Here is a 19,381-nt window from a genome sequence, read left to right as displayed (position 1 = left end):
AGATATGCTGCCTAACAGCGGGGCTGGGGGACCCAGGGCTCATCCCTCTTGGGGAGTGGCCCAAATACGTCATCCTGGTTGTTTTTATCACAGGAAAAATGAATGTCATTGAAACCTAGATGAGCTGAGGTTTAGTTGAGAAACAATAGTTGAGAAACAAAAAAGCAGAGAAAATGCTAACCATAAACAAAATAGGAATTTTACGCTATATTTTCATCAAGGATTATGAGGACAGGATCGTCTTCTCAGGGAATTATTATAAAATATTAGAGTTGGAAGGGCTGCTTCATCACCTTTATGTAACAGAAGTAAATGAAAAATGGTAATAAATAAGGTGGTTGTGGGGAACCCCTTGCAGGAGAAGTTGGTGGGACCGCACCTGCTTTGACTGCCAGGTGGATGTGGGTATGAAGCTGTGCAGATGAGCTCTCTGCCTTCTGAATGCCAGCTGGCCTTCACCTCTGCCTTGCCTGGATGCAGAATGAGTCACTGCTCAGCTGTCACTAGCTAGGCCTGAGGTCTCTGGTCCTCAACCACCCACCACCACCACCTCCTCCACTCACACCCTAAGCTCACTGTCCAGAGTCTTTATCGTAATTGGTTTATGGCTTTGGGAAAAGTTGGCTTCCCATATTTCTTTTAAATTTTATAACTCTTTTCTCCAACCCCATCACTTATTTTATATTTATTAGTTGGTATTTTTCTGTAAGGGAGAGCATTTCCTTCTCCCCTATATGCTTATTCATTCATTTATTTATAGCAGTATGAATTCATGAAACCTTATTCAATGGCTTAAAATCCATTCTTATTTATTTTGAAATATTTAGTCATAATGTATAATGTACAATTCAGTAGAATTCTAGTTCTGTTAAACTGCTTTTTTAAAAAATCCATTATACAATGTGAAACGTTAATTTACTTTATAGCTTAAAAAGGAATATTTGGGGGCGTGTTTTTGCAAAAGCCCACTTTGGCTCTTTGGTGGCCTAGGAGTGGTAGACCTCTGCCCTCAGGCGGTGGCCTGCGTCACAGACTGCGTTGTTTGCTTTGCCAGCCCCTGGGATGCCAGCCCCTGGGATGCCGGCCCCTGGGGTGTCAGCCCCTCAAGGAGTCGGCGGCGCGGGCACCGCCTTCCGCCAACCGCGCGGGGCTGTGGGGGTGGCGCCGCCGGGGGCGGGCGGAGGAGGGCGGGGAGCGGCGCGCGTCGCGGCCTGGGACCGCCCCGCCGCGTCCCTCTCCCAGGGCTCGGCTGAGGCTCCAAACGGAAACCGAGGGGGCCGAGCCCAGCCGGGAATGCAAACAGCCCGCTGTTTGCTCTGAAGTCTCTGGGCCCGGAAGCCGGACGCAGAGTAAGTACTGATTTCGGCCGCTTCTCTGCGAGGCCGCGGCTGCTTCCCAGGCCGGCAGCGCGAGCCGCCTGTGCGCCGGCCCTGCGCGTCCCAGGCTCGGACCCTGCGCGTCCCAGGCTCGGACGCTGCCCCGGGCTCCCCGGCTTGACACGTGCTCTTGACCAGTCTCTTGACCTTGCAGATTCGTTTCCTTCAAATGGGTTCTAGGGTCAATTGTGTTACTTGTGGACCCCTCCTCCCTGTTGGTGCCACTGTTGCTGGCCTCTGGGCTGGAAATGTATCTGGTGGCCGTACACGGTAGGGTTACAAAACCAGGAATTTGTGTGACCCGGAGAAAATGCGGAAAGAAGAAAAGGGGCAGCTCTGTCGATTTGGTTTGGCACTTTCATCTCTAGGGTTAGATCCAGTCTTCTCCCTGAGCCCTGCCCCCTCCACTGTGATGCCCTCCGTTTTAGAGAATGAGCTCACTGTGAATAACCTCTCCGTGTACCTGATACATGCCGGGTGTGGTGTGGCAAATGTTGTGACATGTTTTGGTTCTGTTTCCTTGAACACAACCTGAGACTGTGGTCGGATGACATCGCTGAGGGGTACTTTGTACCTATCTTTCAAGAATGAAAATGTGTTCATAGAGATTTGACGATTGCTTCTGTACTGTTAGGGTCCCAGCATTTCTCAGTTATAAACGAGTAAGAGGCAAGTTCTTTATACCCATTTTACAGCTTGAGAAAATGAGGCTGAGAGTCTAAGAAGCTTCCTTAAAGGGCTGGACCTTGGGGCCTCTGGCTAGTCCTCTAGGAACCCACCTATACCCATATCAGAGGACTGGGAGTGCTTAATCAGCAGCTCTGGAAAGTTCCTGCTACATGAGATGTTTTGTAGAGGCGAAACCTCTGCATTGCAGGGAAGGTCAATAAGGAGTGGCCTCTACTGTTCAAAAGGGGAAAGTTTATTTTCTAATGAGTAACTTAAAGAGTGCCTCTTCCTGTTGTATTTTTTGTGGGCACTGAATTTAGCTTTTGCACACTGATTTTTCAGTATCTAAAGGATATTTGTTGCTGGGAATGTGGTGGAGAGGGAGTGCTGCCTGGTTTCTAGGAGACAATATAAGATTAAAACAAAATAGTGACATTTAGCAAAATCATGCTGAAGTAGCAAAGGGCATATCTGCTGACTGATGGAGAAGGGGTAGGCGGCCAATAGCAATGAGGATGGAGCAGGAATCCTGGCGCGCGCAGCGAGGACCCTTGGTGACTGTTATAACAAAGTGAGTTTTACAGACTGACAGTGTTTATGAAGCAGTGAGTTCAAGTGTAAATGTTGATTATGGTTCAGTTCACATGCTTTGAGAGAGGATTCCCACTGTAGAGAGGCGTTAATTATAGTGCAGTATTAGTGGTGGATTCAGTTTCTTGACTGTTCCATGAATTGGCTGAGTATAATTCTTCTCTCATAATGAAAATTTAAAAGGTATCACGTAAAAAACAGTTGGAAAGAAAGAAACAAACAAAATTAGGAAAACATGAGGAATTAATATGAACTAACTTTTAAAAATCAAATAAATTTGCATTCCTATTCATCGTTTACAGTGACAATTATATCTTTAATCATCACCACTTCTTAGGTGAAGCTATTTACTTTTCCCAAAATATGAACCATCTAATCGTCCAGTCCTGCTTAAATAAAAAACCCACAGCCTATGTTCTCCTATATACATAGATGTCTTTGTATCTTTTCTTTCATTATACCTTAGAGTGCCCTCATTTTGGAGACTGTGAATCTGGAATATGTGTTTTAGCATCAATATGTCTGGCCTCATAAGAGGGACATATTTTATCGTATAGTTTTTGATATATTGAATTAATAATCTGCATACTGGGAAAGTAAAATGGGTCTTCACAAACAATTGTTTTATTTTTTCTCTGTGAATAGCTTGTAACTTAAAAATGTCAGCTACCCATTGTTTCTAAACAGAGTACTAATGGCAATTGGGTTGACAGTTTCTTAGTTGGGCAGGGCTGTCTTGTTCCCACTGAATGCCAGAGCATGACAAAAACACTCTCTTTCTCTCACACATTTTAAAATACCCTTTAGTTGGGTGCTACTTCCCTGGGTTAAGAACAATTGATACACTGTTTTTATGGAATAAAAGTCATAAAGATAATTACTCAGCCCCACTATTTCCAATTTTTAGGGGCACTTACAGCATACCTTAAGACACATTGACTTCTGAGCAAGTGCATATATTTGGACATTGGAAATTTGGGTGGAGGTTGTTGCTAGTAAAGTGACATTGTTACCCTTGTGCCCTCCTGTCCACACTAGACAATAATAATAAATTATTAGCAAGTGACTTTAATAGGTTTCAGAAAAGGAACAGATCAGCACCATCTGTATTAGATACAAGTATTAGTAGTTACAAGCTACATTTACTGACAGTTACTGGGTCCTAGGCATATGTTGAGCACTTAACATGATGTGATGATGATGCAGTGATGAGATAGATACCCTTATTATGCCCACTTTACAGGTTAAGAAAGTAAGAACCTGATTTCTTAACCACGGCACTGTATTGCTTTTCAGGACATGTTTAACAGGTCTCCATAAAGTACTTTACAAAAAATGAATTTTAATGGGTGAAATTAACATACTAAAGTCTCGTTTGGTTACCTAGTCTCATTTGGCTACGGTTGCTTTTGTTCTTAGCATACCAACTTTTTACTATACTGTGAGCCCTTTGAAGACAGGATCTACATCTTTGGACCCCCATTGCATCTACGATGGAGCCTTCCACATAGTAATTGCTCACTAAATATTTATTGAATTGAAAAGAAGATTGATTTTATCTTAATATGAACAGAGCCCTAAGATACTGTTGCACTAGTATAGAGATTTATCCTGGGTAGGCAGAAAAAGTAAAATAATATTCATTTTTGCTCTCTAGGATTTATAAGTAGAGTTTTTGGAACTTAACATCTGTTTGTCCTTTAGCTAAAGATTAAAGAGTAGATAATCAAAAAAGATCAGTAATGACCTCTCTCTTTTTTTTTTTTTTCTGCAATAGCTAGATGTGGTGCTAGGGATACAGAAGTGAAGTATGGCCCATATGACAAGTATAAAAACACAGTGTAAAAAGTGCTAAAAAGCATTGCTGTCAAGGTGCTATGAAAGCACAGTGAAAGGTTGCGGGAAGGAGACTGAGGTTAAGCTTGGCTCTGTTTTTCTGAGACTAAACATTAGGAGTGTGAGTCCCTTAAAGGAGATCTGCAGCCACTCAGTTGGAGGCAGGACCCTTCAGAGGTCTGAATACATCCAGCTTGCCAAGCATTGGCTCTCCTCATTCATTGTTTTCTTAATCCCGTCTTTCCAGACTTGCCCCTAACTACCCGTTGAGATGCTATGGTCTTCCCCTGCATACTCTTCTGTGTGCTGTTATGTAGGACTGAGAGTTAGAATTCATTCTAGAACTCTTTTATGAGATGTTCTTGACAACTGTCCCTTGTAGACAGAATGGATTTCCATCCAGTGACAACTACACCTGAGATTTCCATTTGTCCTGTGCTCTACACAGTTGAAGTGGAGACCCCACAGCTGACTGAGTCTGTGTTGTCCGTCTTCCAAACCAGCTTTGAGGGTGACACGTTTCTGCTGCTCGTCTTCCTGTTTCTTTCTTCACGTCCCTAAGGTGCAGGAGAGGGCAGACAAGCTCATTAGCAGAATAACCTGCCCCTGGATCCAGACACTTATCTCTTAGGATACATTGTCTCAATTTAGTTTCTTATTTGTATTTAGCAGTTGACACAAGGTGGGTACATAACCTTAGCAAGACAAGGAGAATCTCAGATGCCTTTCTACTCACCTTTTATCATTTTTACTGACTCCTTCCCCAGGAGTAATTGGCACACTTTAGTTACAGAGGTGCTGCTTGGTCTGTTTCGTTGGTAGTATTTATTTCTTTTCCTATAGATAACTTTGCAGCACTTAAAAAAAAAAACAACTAACGGTTTTATTTGAGGATTTCTTATATGTTGGAAAGAGAATTTGGGTCTGCTTTTACTGATTAATCAGGTTAACTTTGGTAAACAGGGTTTTTTACGTATTGCCAACACACTTACAATTATCCTCAGTTCTCTAGGCCCCATGGTACATACTGATCATAGTGGCTAAGATATGGGTGAGTGGTGATGACACTGTGCCTTGTCATCATCAGAGTCCTGGAACATAAGGAGTTTCCCAGGTGTCTTGCCGATTTACTACTAAGGAATGAGGAAGCTGACTGCAATCATAGCAAGGCTTCCTTAATTGCACAGAGCTGTGCTTTAGCGGTTGGGGTCTCCTTGGAAAAGAGACGTTTCTTGGTTCTCAAATAGAGAATGCAGGCCAGTAGGATAATTCCAGACTAATCCACAGTCCTGGGAGCTCTCCTGATCCTTGTCCTGGGGATGTACTGCACCCCTTGGAGTGCTGTAACTCAGTGTTTCATGATATGTAGTCTTGAGAGCCTCTGCGTCAAATTCACCTGAGATACTTATTTAAAAATGGAGATTTCCCAAGCCCCACCTCATCCCTACCCAATCAGAATCACTGAGGAATCGATGGCTTAATAAGCTCTCAAGGTAAATCCTTACACCTGTTAAAGTTTGGTGAGCACTGCTCTAAGAAATGAGAGATAGGCCAGAGCCTCTCTGTGAGCAGTCGTCTTCTGGCCTTAGCAGTGCAGTGAAATCTTGGCGAGAGCTGTAGCTATTCACAGGAGCTGAGACTTCTGAATCATACTGAGGGGCTGCCATGAACTGACCTAACTGATGTTTATGGCCCTCTTTTGGAGCCCAAGAAAGGGCCTGGACCACTCTCATTTCACTCAAAGTTGCTCTAAGAGGTTGAGGCCAGTTTAGTATGCCGGCATACTCTTGACTCCGTGATGGATTAAGGTCCCCTGCACAAGTGACCTCAGTATAAAGACCTAGATGAGACCTTGGCACCTCCAGAGTTGCCCAGGGTAGAGTTGTTGGGGGAAAACACTGTTCCTACAGGGAAACCAGGGCTCAGTTTCCTGCATATTGTTTCTTTATTCTGTGCTAAGGATGGCCAAGGTATCAGAGAATAAAATTATTTGTGTGTTTTTCAGTTGTATAAGCCTTTCCTGTTTCCTCCTTATCATGAAAATAGGAAATTGTGTTTATATCCAGCAGGGCAAATCAAATCCTCTTATGTAACACCATTACCATGGCTTGTCATCATCAGAGTCCTGGAATATAAGTATTCTCATGCTTTTAGACATGCATCTTTTCATAATATTTTATTTAAAAAGATGTTATCAGGTTCAGAGGGCTTGGTCTATAGCAGGGAATTGACACTTGTGGCCAGAATTTTTATCTTGCACAATTCTGCACTTCTCTTTCATATTCACTATCTCTTGATTTATCTCTGTATTTAATTAATGTTTTAATGTTAAATTTTATATAGTATTTCTATGTGTCTGGAACAGAAGGGGGCTCTTGAATCAGAATTCAGATTAATTTTATTAAGGTTTTATAATGTATTTAAAATGTATGAAAGCCTTTGGATGAGGAATGCATGTTCTATTTTGTCATGAAGCCTCCTACCCCCTCTTTACACTGGCGTGATACACTCATTCACATCCCCCAACTTATATTTTCATTTGTTTTAGACTCCTGATCTACAGAGATAGGCAAGTATTATTTTTCTAAAAATTCAATTAATAAATATTTTGAAAAGTACACTCTTTTTTAAATTCTAAAATCCTTGCAACTGAGCTGTATACTAGATGTGTGGATTTGTGTAGCATTAAGCGTTTCTCTAGTGGTCCAGAATATCTGCCTATAAAATGACAGCACTATTGGGCTTGGTGATGTCTATAGCATTCTGTATTTTTCTAGTGTAAGAAAGGTGTGCACTACAGGCATAATCACAAGTATCAGGTGTCCTGGGGGTCTAGGGTCGTGAGATTGGAGAGGACAGATATTCTTGGGGTATCGCAGGACCATCTTTTTAGGTAGCATACAGGGCTGGCAGTAACAGCAGCAAAAATCTGCCTTTAAAAACCAGCTGGAAAGTACTTCTGAAAAGTAATTTTGTGGCTCTCTCTTATTATCTAATGCATTCTGATACCTTTCTTTTGACCAAATGAAAGCATGAAGAGACTGAGTTTGTCACCAGAAGGAAAGTGCCAGTGGATAACAGGTGGTAGAAAACAGGGGTCACTTCAGCAACCCCTTATAAAGCCATCCTGTTTAAAACTACCTAAAGCAGTCATGCGCAGTGTCAGGGAGTTTCGGAATCACCTGGGGGGCTTACAGCTTTGGGGCTATAACCCTTCCTCCCTCTTCCCCCTGCCCTTTCCCTTTCGTAGGTTTCTGTGTGGGGGTTGCTGCCCTCCCGCGCCGCACACTGGCTGTGAGTGATTCTGTTCCTGAGCCAAAACCCACTGAGCGGAGGTGTTACTGCTCAGCCAGTCACACTGCCCAATAACGTGACATAGCATTCATTGCCTGCCATCGTTATGTACAATTTTAGTACAAAAATGATTAAATATGAATATTTAATTAAATATTAATTAATATGTGTGAATATTAGAGATCAACAAGGAAAGGTTAACCTCTTTTGGCTGTTGAGTTTGAGCCCTCCCTTGGTTCCGGGAATCTTTTTAATTACTGCAGTAATGGTTGCTGATTTATAGTCTCAGTGTTCTTGTGGTAGGCCAGGATTCCTAGCCTAGAGTTAGAATTGTTTCCTTCTCCAGTCCTCTGACAATCATATTCTTACACCTCTTCACATGTTTCCAAAGATTGAAGTGATGAACACTGATCTACATATTTGTAATTAAAATCGTGGCAAAATACCCTGATTGATTTCCAGTTGCACCAGTGATAAACCACATACCATATCTTTTCTGTTTGTGTATAACTTCTCCACGTTCGCCTACTGATCAGTCAACTGAAAAGTTGGTTACTATTCAAAATGGAAAGACAACCAATAGGAAGCAAAACTTTAACTAAGGACTTTCTAGCTAGTTCTGATAATCTGAAAATAATTCTGTGGAATGCTGTGGGAGAGGGGTTAGGTCCAGCAGTGTGTATGTAGTTTGGAGAAGCTTTCCAGGATCTAGATAAATGAAAAGAAATGGAAAGAAGAAAAAGAAAGCAACCATTTATTAATTTGTTAAACAACTACTGTGCTAAGTAATTTACATAGGATTTCATTTAAGAGTTGCATATTTTGCAAATAGGTAAGTGGGTATTAGGACAATTTTTTTTAAGGTCCTTATTGGAATATAATTGCTTTACACTCTTGTACCAGCTTTTGAGGTACACCATAGTGAATCAGCTGTATTTATACATATATCCCCATATCCCCTCCCTCCCACAACTCCCTCCCACCCTCCTTGTCCTGGCGCTCTAAAGCATCACCCATCATCGAGTTGATCTCCCTTTGTTATACAGCAACTTCCCACTAGCTATCTATTTTACAGTTGGTAGTGTATATATGTCTATGCTACTCTCTCACTTGGTCCCAGCTTCCCCTTCGCCCCCGCTCCCCCAACCCCGTGTCCTCCAGTCCATTCTCTGCATCTGCAGCCTTATTCTTGTCCTGTCACTGGGTTCATCAGTACCTTTTTTTTTTTTTTTTAGATTCCATATATATGAGTTAGCATACAATATTTGTTTTCCTCTTTCTGGCTCACTTCACTCTGTATGACAGACTCTAGGTCTATCCACCTCATTACATATAGCTCCATTTCATTTCTTTTTATGGCTGAGTAATATTCCATTGTATATATAAGCCACACCTTTTTTATCCATTCATCTGTTGATGGGCATTTAGGTTGCTTCCATGTCCTGACTATTGTAAATAGTGCTGCAATAAACATTATGGTACAAGTTTCTTTTGGGATTATGGTTTTCTCTGGGTATATGCGCAGTAGTGGGATTACTGGATCATATGGTAGTTCTGTGTTTAGTTTTTTAAGGAACCTCCAAACTGTTTTCCATAGTGGCTGTACCAACTTACATTCCCACCAACAGTACAGGAGAGTTCCCTTTTCTCCACACCCTCTCCAACATTTATTGTTTCTAGATTTCTTGATGATGGCCATTCTGTCTGGTGTGAGGTGATACCTCATTGTGGCTTTGACTTGCATTTCTCTAATGATTAGTGATGTTGAGCATCTTTTCATGTGTTTGTTGGCTATCTGTATGTCTTCTTTGGAGAAATGTCTATTTAGGTCTTCCGCCCATTTGTGGATTGGGTTATTTGCTTTTTTGGTATGAAGCTGCATGAGCTGCTTGTATATTTTGGAGATTAATCCTTTGTAGGACAATTTTTAAAATGGGAAGACTAAGGTCCAGAGAGATTAAAAAACTTACCCTGGGTTACGCAGATAGCAAGATTCTATTTGATTCTAATGCTGTTTTCACTAGACCAGTCTTACAAACTTCCAGTCTCAATAGTTTATATCTAGACAGTTTAAACAACCGAGAGAGGAATTTGTATCTAAATTCAAAAAAGGACTAGAAATTAATATTGTGCCCTCAGTGTCTTAATGCTGTTGAAATTCTCTCTGATGGATGAGATCTGCTTCTGTGAAAGAAAGTATTGTACACTGATTGGAATTAGCAAATAAAAGTTTTGTTGACAGTTTCTTTAGATGTCTTAATAGGCAGTAGAGAAGGGATAAATTAGACATCTTTGAATACAGTGAAATTTTTAAAAAGCAGGATTAAATTACGTAGTGATAAACTCTTACAGTGTAGGAATACAGAACTTTTGCTTAGACTGAAGGATAAGCAGCACTGTTCACATTTTTACATCAATTTCAAATGAAGCCTATTTTAAAATTAATTCTACTGAATTTTTATTTTAGGTGAAAGTGGAATGAAATGTGGTGGAAGGTATTATGATTATTCCCACTTTACAGATGAGGAAACTGAGGCACAGAGCAGTTAGGGAATTTGTTCAAGGTCATACACCTGGTAGCAGAGCTGGAATTCAAACTCAAGTGGTCTGGCTCCACAGCCGTTCTAAGTACATAACATTACCTCTTTAATATTTGCAGAGATTGAGCTTGCTGTTAGCGTACATTTGTGAATTTGTTTTTCTTATGAGGTTTCCAGAATGCCATTTTATTTCACCCCACATTTTCATTTTGACTATTTGGTAATCAGCTTGGAGAAGGGAACTTTGTAATAATTCCTGTCATTTAAGCCTTCTTATTAAGAACAGGCTTCACTGAGAAGCCAGCTGCAAGAATGGTCATGGAACACGCTCATCTCTCAGCCATCACACAATTGGCTCTACGTCAGTATTTCCTCATACGTGCCCTCTCAATTTCGTTGAGACACTTTGGGTGTGTCATCCCTGTAGGGACTGAGGCTGGCAGTTGGTTTTATAACACAACAACCCATAAAAGTTCTCATTTCTGTCACTCTCTGTTAGGTCTATGCCTAAGGAGTGAATTTGAAAGCACTATGGAAACCAAGCTGAAACGCTCTGAGGCAGCTGTTCAGCAGAGCTCAGAATTTTTTATTCTTATACAGTAATCATATCATCAGTAACCATATATGCTTTAGATGAGCTCATAATCTTTTAAGATCAACGAGCCATGCATTTCAGCCCTACCAGAAAATTCATAACCTAAAATAGTGTTGCCCTTTCTCTTTAAGATAACATGGGTGTGTAACTTCTCAAAGCAGTGGTCACCACAGAAGTGCTCCACCATTCTGAGACTGAGGGGAACTTTTGAGGCTGTTGATATTTGTAAAATAATACAAATCACTTTTGTTTACTGACGTACCATGTGCCAGGCCTTATAAACACACCCTCATTGAATCCCCTCTACCATCTTATGAGGTAGATGTCATCTTTATGCCCATTGAACAAATAAAAAACACAGTTTTGGAAAGGTTAAGCAGCTTGCCTGAATTTACACAGTTAGAATGAGACCCAAGGTCCAGGGGAGTCCAGAGGCTAAACCCCTGTGTTTCCCATTTGAACATCTGTCATTGGGTACATTCTTTAATAAGCTATACATATTTATAGCATATCATATCAGAGTTGCAGAACAAGAGTTCTCAAGCCTGACAGTTTACAGATGAGGAAACTGTTCTAGAGAGGTTAAGACTTAAGTTCAAAGGGCTTGTCATGGGCTGTCTTCCTCATTGTTCATTATGTCGCTTCTAATCTGCTGAAGCTGCATGACTCAAAGGCTTAAGATCTTAGCTGCACAAACCTTTTCTAGGGGAGGGACCACAAGAGGAAAGTAGGCTGTCTTTTCCGGGTCTAACTTCTTTGCTTTGTCTTGGGCAGCCAAAGTCAGACATAGTTGGAATTATTTCATGCATCAAGAAAAGCAACCAGGATTTCTAAAGGCATGAACACAACCTAAAAAAAAAAAAAAAGCTGCATTTCTACTCTTTGATGACTAATCCAGGCTGTGTGGCTTGCTGTCTTCCTCGCCTACAAAATAATCATCCTGGGGCCGGGAGAGGGAACACTGGAGAAGTGGAGTTCACGAAGCAATGAAAATGAAACAATTGTTTTATAGTACTGGAAGTTCAACTTCATGCCTTTTGTGGATTTTTTCTAAGCACTTGGGGTGGTCCTGTGTTAGACTTCATAATCAGGCACTCACAAGGTGCGGCCAAATGTTCTAAGGTCTCTCTGGCTTGGGTTGCCATCACAGATCAGCTATGGCTACTGTCCCGGTTGCCAGGCAACATTTGGATGTTTATTTTGAGGTCTGCCCACAGGGTTGCATCAGAGGCCAAAGCTGCATGTGCTTTCCACTTCCCAGAGCAAGTGGAGCTCAGGCATTCTATTTTTAACTTAATATATTATTAAGATATCTTAATATATTTTAATTATAATTAAAGATTTTAAAATGTTTTAATATATTAATATATTTTAATATTTAAATATATTTATATATAAATATATTTATTTTTATATTATTTTAATATAGTTCATGAATGTATAGCATATGCAGCCAAGACAGAATCATTTTCTGTTCTCCCAGGCAGTGTTCAGGTGGCCTCATTTTGCCATGTTCTACTTCCTGCAGCTGGTTGTACTCCAGACTGATTATCCCTGGGACTTTCCCACCTCTGAGTCTTGCGCAAGCTGTTTTACTCACCTGGAATGACTACCCCATATTGGGCTCCAACTCCATGTTTTGTAAAACTAAAATCTTTTACTTTTTGAAAGTAGGGGAGTCAATGTGTTAGGGCAAAAAGCTCATGGGCATTTTCGTCAGTGTCTATATTCAGATCCAAGCTCTACAACTTCTTAACTCTGAGATCTTAGATAAGTTACCTAACCTCTCTGAGCCACAGTTTTCTTGTTTATAAAAGGCAGATGATAATGATTAAGTCCTAGGAGTTTGTAAAGATATATTGAAATCAGATGCCTAAGGCACCTGCCACAGTTCCTGGTACATAGTCCTCACCTACCTCCCCATCACCCTGAGATTAATACTAAGTAAATTGTTCCCATCTCCTCTGTGAAGTTTTTCCTCGCTGTCTTCAAACACGCATCTCAGAGATACAGTCTCCCTCTTCTGCTCTCTTATAACTTTGTATTGTACTTAAGATCCTATCACAGGTGACCTGCTCTCATGTTACATACGTGCTGAGGTGTAAGTTGGTGTCCTATTTAGATCTGCTGGCACAAAGCCGTGTTTTCCCTGCAAGAGATGGCTCAACTTCATTCATAGATGACCCATTTCATCAGAATCATGCTTTCTGTTATGATTAAATACTATACTTTGGTAGGTGACTGAATTGCAGTTCTCTTTGGAAGCACCATTATTATGGTAAATAATTAAAAGCATTGGAAGACAAGACGGTGTGTCATGGTGTGACTGCATGGCAAACAATAGACAGCGTCAAACATCTGAATATTCATTTCCTAAAGTGAATAGTCCATCACCATAAACCTCTTCTCACTGGGTCGTGAGTGGTGTTTGTGAAGAACGTCAGTGCTTTCTTTGGAAAGCCCCTCATCAGCCGTCTGTTGTTTGTTCCAGGTGTCTTACAGGAAGCAGCTCAGGGATTTTTTTGTGTATATGCGTTTGTTTTCTTTTAAAGTTATACAACTGCAGGGTAATGACAATAAGGATGTGAAAGACTAGATGTTTATGTTTTCCTAACCAGTTTTCTGACCTGTGCTTTGGACAGAATTTCTGATGATTGAGTAAGACATATAATGTTGCTTTCGAGCCATCAGATAATACTCATGTTTATTCATGTACAAATTTATACATTTATTTATTTAACAAATACTTGTTAAACAACTACTGTGTGCGATGCTTGGGTATGTGCAGCAGCTGAGACAGGCATGGTTCCTGCTCTCATGGAGTTCAAGTTTAGGTCTGTCTGACAGATCCTGTGAAGAAAGAACTTTAAAAAGAAAAAAATCCGTGTTTCTTTTCTTTCATTTTTTGAGATGCGTTATTAGAATAAGAATCTCATTATGGTTCAGAAGCAAATTGTACATTTCTCTCTTGTGCATCTAGCAGAGCTAACTTTAAAAGTTAAAAATCAGTTAACTTGATTTTGATTTGTCAGAACTTCTTAATTTAAAAAAAATTTAATATTTGTTTTGCGCTTTGCCCAGATTGCCCTAATATTATGTATGTAATTGACTCTCCCAGTAGCCCTGTGGGGTACATGCTTTTCAGACATGGGAAACCGGATGCTCTTCAGATTTCATTGACTTACCTGTGGACTCATGGCCACTAAGAAGCAATCAGACTGAACCTTTCTTCTGATTTATTAATTATATTCTTTATTCTAGCTTTTAAAAAAAAAACCAAGGTAAACCTATACTTTATTCTTTGTTTAAATGAAACTTTAATTGACAGTTAGAAAATAGAAACAAATATTGGAATCAACAGTGATTTCTGAGCTCCTCTCTGCTGTTAAACACTCTGGTAGGCACTGTGAGGAGGAGACATGATCCCTGCCTCTTGATCAGTTTACAGTTTCGATGATAAGACACGACATACACTTAGAAAAGACTCTGTAACCCTCAACAGCATAAATGATTAAGTGTTCACGTGGCAAGTACAAACATATGGGAGTTGAGACGATATGAGCTAAAGCAGATACAGGTGTTGTATCTTGAGCTAAATCTTCAAGGGGAGGGTAAGAGGGGTATGAGCAGGGAAAGGCATCCTCAGCTGTGGGGATGACAGGATGCAAGGCTCAGCGGTGGTTGGGAGTGTGATGGTGGTGATGACACTGACGAGTATTTGTCCAGCGCTTAGAAACTTGCCAAGCGCTGTTATAATGGGTTCATGTACATCAGCTGATTCTTTAAAAAATCTGTAAGTTAAGAATTGTTACTATTCTCATTTTGCAGATGAGGACACTGAGGCACAGAGAGGTTAAGTAACTTGCTCAAGGTTGCACATGAATTCAGTGTCAGCTGGAATTCCACCAGTCGTGAGTTCAGAGCCCCCCTCTCACTCTCTTCACCAGTGAGTTATGCTGCCTGATGAAGTTCTCATGAGACAGGAAGGACAGCATCCTGGGCTGTGGGGAGACATGGCATGAGACCTAGTGGAATAAGGAGATTAGGGGAAAGTCTAAAATTCAGGCGGAAGACATCGAACCTTATCTAGGACAGTGGGAAACCACTGAGAGTTTAGTATTTCATCAGAGTGGGAACATGGTATGCATTTATTTCTGATGAATTAGGGAGCGACAGAAAGGATTGGGAGCTAGAGGTGGGAGTGGGGATGGGAGTGGGAGAGAACAAGGCATGGAAACTATTAGAAAGGCCGTGATGTAATCCAGGTGTGGGAGATACCTGATTAGACCAGGAGTGTGGGCAGGACAAGAAATCAAAAGGATGGACTGGTGATGAGGACTGGCGGCAGCACTGTGCCCAGCTCCAGGTGATGCAGGGGCAGATGAGTTTCCCTGCATGACGTCATTTGGCCCTTACAGTGACTCCAGAGGCAGGTGGTATTCCTCCCATTTTGCAGATGAGGTTGAAGGCTTCTGGGAGGATAATTAATGTGAACGAAGGAGTGCTGGAGTAGGCATTTGAGCCCGCATCTGACTTTCTCGGCTTCCTCCCTTTAAGGTACAGTGATGTTGTCCGGTAATAAAGTAGGGCTGCTGATAAAGTATGGAGAACTGTTCACATAGTAAATGATAGTTCAAGTCATGGGGAGAAATCAACTCTCCGAGGATGCAGTAACATAAGAGAAAAGGCAGAGGGTTTGTGACTGAATGTTAACGCAGAGAAGATACAGCAAGTGGAAGAGGCTTCCAGAAGGAAACAGCTCAGAGGGCTGGGGATTGGACCTGGAGCTCCCCGTGTCACAGCAGCCCTGAGAAAGAGGGTGGTCAGTGATTCAGAATGAACCTGCGGAGGGACTGTCGGGTGGGAAAGGGCGGCATTCTTAGTAACCCTCCGCAGACATAGGCAGCTGGGGTGTGTGAAGGGTGACTGGTGCTGCGGGTGGGAGCCTGGGGGGGTGCTGACAGTGAGGGTGGGGAGAGGAAGCAAGGTTTGGGGTGACTCCTCTGCTGGCGTATCCTGGGTGCACTTTCTGAACCAAGCTGGGGGCAAGGAGGGGGATCACGGTGAGGCTGAGTGACCGGAGGGGAGAGACTGAGGATTCCCGTGAACCAGCTGACAGTGCCTGCAAAGAAGCTGATCGTCTTCTGGGAGCCCAAGCAAGTGAGAGGACTCTGTGACATGGGAGACAGAGAAGTAAGGAGCCCAGGGAGTGCCTTTTTCGTCAGCCAGGTTTAATGGCAGCAGAATGGATGGGTAAGCCCTTTAGGGCCCCGCGCCTCCTGAAGAAGCCCTTGGGCCCAGCCAGAGCCTTCTCCACTCACATCCAGCATCGCAGGACAGCTGGGTTGGGCCTAGGTCTTGCTTCTCTTCTCGTGAGGCTTCACTCAGCACCCTGCAGAATCACGGGAAAGCCTTGGATAGAGACCTCTGGGAGTAAGAGTGGGGGCCAGCAGGTGAGTGTACCCAACAGACAGTTCTTTTAAAGGGACCCCCATGTGGTGGAGGAGACACTTCAGGCCGCAGTGATGTCATCACCTGCCTGTATATGGTACTGTGAGTAAGTGAGCAGGGGCTGGTGAAGGCGGATGGATGCCCACGTAGGATTGCAGTGGTTGGGGAGTTACAGTGCCACGGCTGGTGCTAGTGAGATACACCTGAAAGGAAGGACATGTAGGGTTTGGATATTTGGGGCAAGGGAAGCATCCCAACCAGTGGCACTTGTGTGAAACAAGAAAGGAAAGATGAGTGAGGTGTTCTCTGAGAAAGGGTTGGGCTGGCTGCCTGGAGCAGATGTTCTGCACTGGGAGATGAGGTGGGCTTGGAGACTAGGGGTCTTTAAAGGCAAGAGAAAGGATTTCTATGTGATACAGTGGGTAACAGGAGTCATTGTCACTGGCTCTACTTTAGAGGGAGGCACACATGTGGGAGTGACATGTGGGAAAACTAATGTGGCCAGAATGGGTGAGAGAGCTAAAAGGCTGTAGTCTGGGAGACCTTTGCAAAATTTATGTGAAAAAGGAAAGGAGTTTCCATTTTTCAGCGGTCTTAAAAGCATACCATCTCCGCCTCATGGCTCTAATCATTTCCTGCAGTAAACTTCCAAAATTCTTACTGTAGCAAGTAAACAAATTTAAAGAAGTCTTGTTGAATAATGCCAGAACATAAGATGCCCTACTGGATACATAGAGGATTGAACATTAATTTTTTCTAGGCTGCAGTTCCTTTCTTTTGTCAGTATTGCTTTGTTTTAATGAGATTTGACAACACAGTAAGATTATTTTAGGTGGGCCTACAGCTAATTCAGAACCAAAACACTTGTTTGGTCGCATAGGATTTTTTTCATGCCTGTTAGAGCACTTATGTTGTAACTAAACCTGCTTGATGTCTGTGTATTGCACAGGACTGTGAACTCTTACAAGGCTGCGACGGTGACCTATTCATTGTGTGTCCTCAGCCCCAGGCTCATTGCTTCTTAAACAGCAATTGTTGAGTGGGTGGGTGGAAAATAATTATATTAAAGTACTTTTTCTCTGCTCTTTGTTACTCTGATTTATGCCTTAATTTAGGATTACAAATGATTAATAATACTTTGGATGTCAGGAGATTTGTGTGGGTCATTTAGGAGGGAGAGTATTGTTACGGCTGCGCTTTAGTCTGATACACAGTCCTAATTCCATGCAGAGATTTTGGTATTTGAGCAGTGATGTTGCTTTAAAACTGGCTGTCCCTTGATGTTAGGACCGGCTGAGTGGTAGGTCCTGCAGCAGATAGTCACTGGTTTGGAAATCAGGTGGCCTGGGCTCAGGCCCGGCACAGACAGCTTGGAGGGTCCTCCTCGCCTTTTGCCTGGGTGATGCCCCCTTATCCTTCATTCTCCACGTTGACTGTCACTTCCTCAGCATCACCTGTCTCAACTGTCCCCTGAATTAGATCTGGTTGCCTAGTCTGTGTTGTCATGGGACCCTTTGATTTTCCTTTATAGCACTTATCACAAGTAGTTACTAAAGTGGTTATTTTTTTAAAATTTATTTTATTGAGGTATAGTTGATTTACAATGTTGTGTTAATTTCTGCTGTACAGCAAAGTGATTGTTATACATATGCACACACATTCTTTTTCATATTCTTTTCCATTTTGGTTTATCACAGGATATTGAATATAGTTACCTGTGCTATTCTGTAGGACCTTGTTGTTTATCCATTCTATATATAGTAGTTTGCATCTGCTAATCCCCATCCCTCTTCTCCTTGGCAACCACAAGTCTGTTCGCCACGTCTGTGAGTCTGTTTCTGTTTCATAGATAAGTTCACTTGTATCATATTTTAGATTCCACATATAAATGATATCATATGGTATTTGTCTTTCTCTTTCTGACTCACTTCACTTAGTATGGTAATCTCTAGGTCCATCCATGTTGCTGTAAATGGCATTATTTCATTCTTTTTTATGGCTGAGTAATATTCAGTTTTATATATATATATAGTTGTATACCACATCTTCTTTACCTCTTTTTGTTGTTGTTCATAGACATTTAGGTTCTTTCCATGTCTGGCTGTTGTAAATGGTGCTGCTATGAACATAGGGGTGAATGTATCTTTTTGAATTACAGTTTTGTCTAGATATATGCCCAGGAGCGGGATTGAAGTGGTTATTCTATTCATGTCATCTTTGACCAGACTATAACTTTCACAAGGTCAGAGACACGTCTGTCGGTTTCCTGTCAGCTAACACAGTACTTGACACAAACTGTATTCTGGGTAAATGCTTATGGAGCTGGTGAGCTGTGGCAAAGTTTGACAGGTCACTTAATCTTTGTGAGATACCATTTTTCTTCATCTGTTTAAAACCTGCATATTCAAAGTTTTTCTCTGAGGTTCTTCAAAGATTTATGGATTAACTCTTCAAAAATTTTAAATCATAAGTTATTCACACCTATGATTAAAAATTCAAACCGTAAAAAAAAAATAAAGCAATAACAAGAGTGTAAAGCAATTCTATTCCAATAAAGAGCTTAAAAAAATAAATAAAGCAATAGCAAAAAAAAAATTCAAACCATATAGAAGATTTAAATTGGAAGTGTATATAATTTCTCAGTAGGGGTAACAAATAGTAAACGTTCTTGTCTTTACAAATAGAATAAAAATTGAACACACTGTAGTTAGCCAGAGTTGAACCAGTCCATAACAGGGTGGGATTATATTCCTCATTCCCAGCCCCCATGAAGTGGTTTTCCTCTTTTAGTTTCAAAATGTTTAGTGCCTTAATGATGGGATAAAACTTTAAGGGAGGAACCTATTCTGAGAAGGTGCAGCCAAGGCCTTCAGCTAAGTTCCCATTATAACCTGCTCTGTGCTTATTTATAGGCATTCCATGGAGATTTTACTGTTCTTGGTGAGCCTTTGAAAGTCTCCTTTCTAGGATTTAAGGATCCCTTCCAGTTATTGCTTAATAAAGCAATAAGGCAGATCGGAAAACCCAAG

General features: G+C 41.6%; 1 protein-coding gene across 9 annotated transcripts in view; it reads left to right on the top strand.

The window, feature by feature from the left end:
- CAST (calpastatin) overlaps positions 1–19,381 on the top strand; it is a 114,564-nt gene that overhangs the window by 45,068 nt on the left and 50,115 nt on the right. For 2 of the 9 annotated variants that reach the window (XM_057738765.1, XM_057738756.1), the window contains exon 1: positions 1,214–1,349. The exons of the other annotated variants lie outside the window; for them this stretch is intronic. The gene's annotated coding sequence lies outside the window, so the exon portion shown is untranslated. Of the gene's footprint in view, positions 1–1,213; positions 1,350–19,381 lie in introns of those variants that run through there. 9 annotated transcript variants of the gene reach the window in all.

Source organism: Hippopotamus amphibius, chromosome 1 (genome assembly GCF_030028045.1).
Source record: "Hippopotamus amphibius kiboko isolate mHipAmp2 chromosome 1, mHipAmp2.hap2, whole genome shotgun sequence".
NCBI lineage: Eukaryota > Metazoa > Chordata > Mammalia > Artiodactyla > Hippopotamidae > Hippopotamus > Hippopotamus amphibius.
Note: the sequence above shows the minus strand (reverse complement) of the source record. Positions and strands in the feature narration are given on the sequence as shown.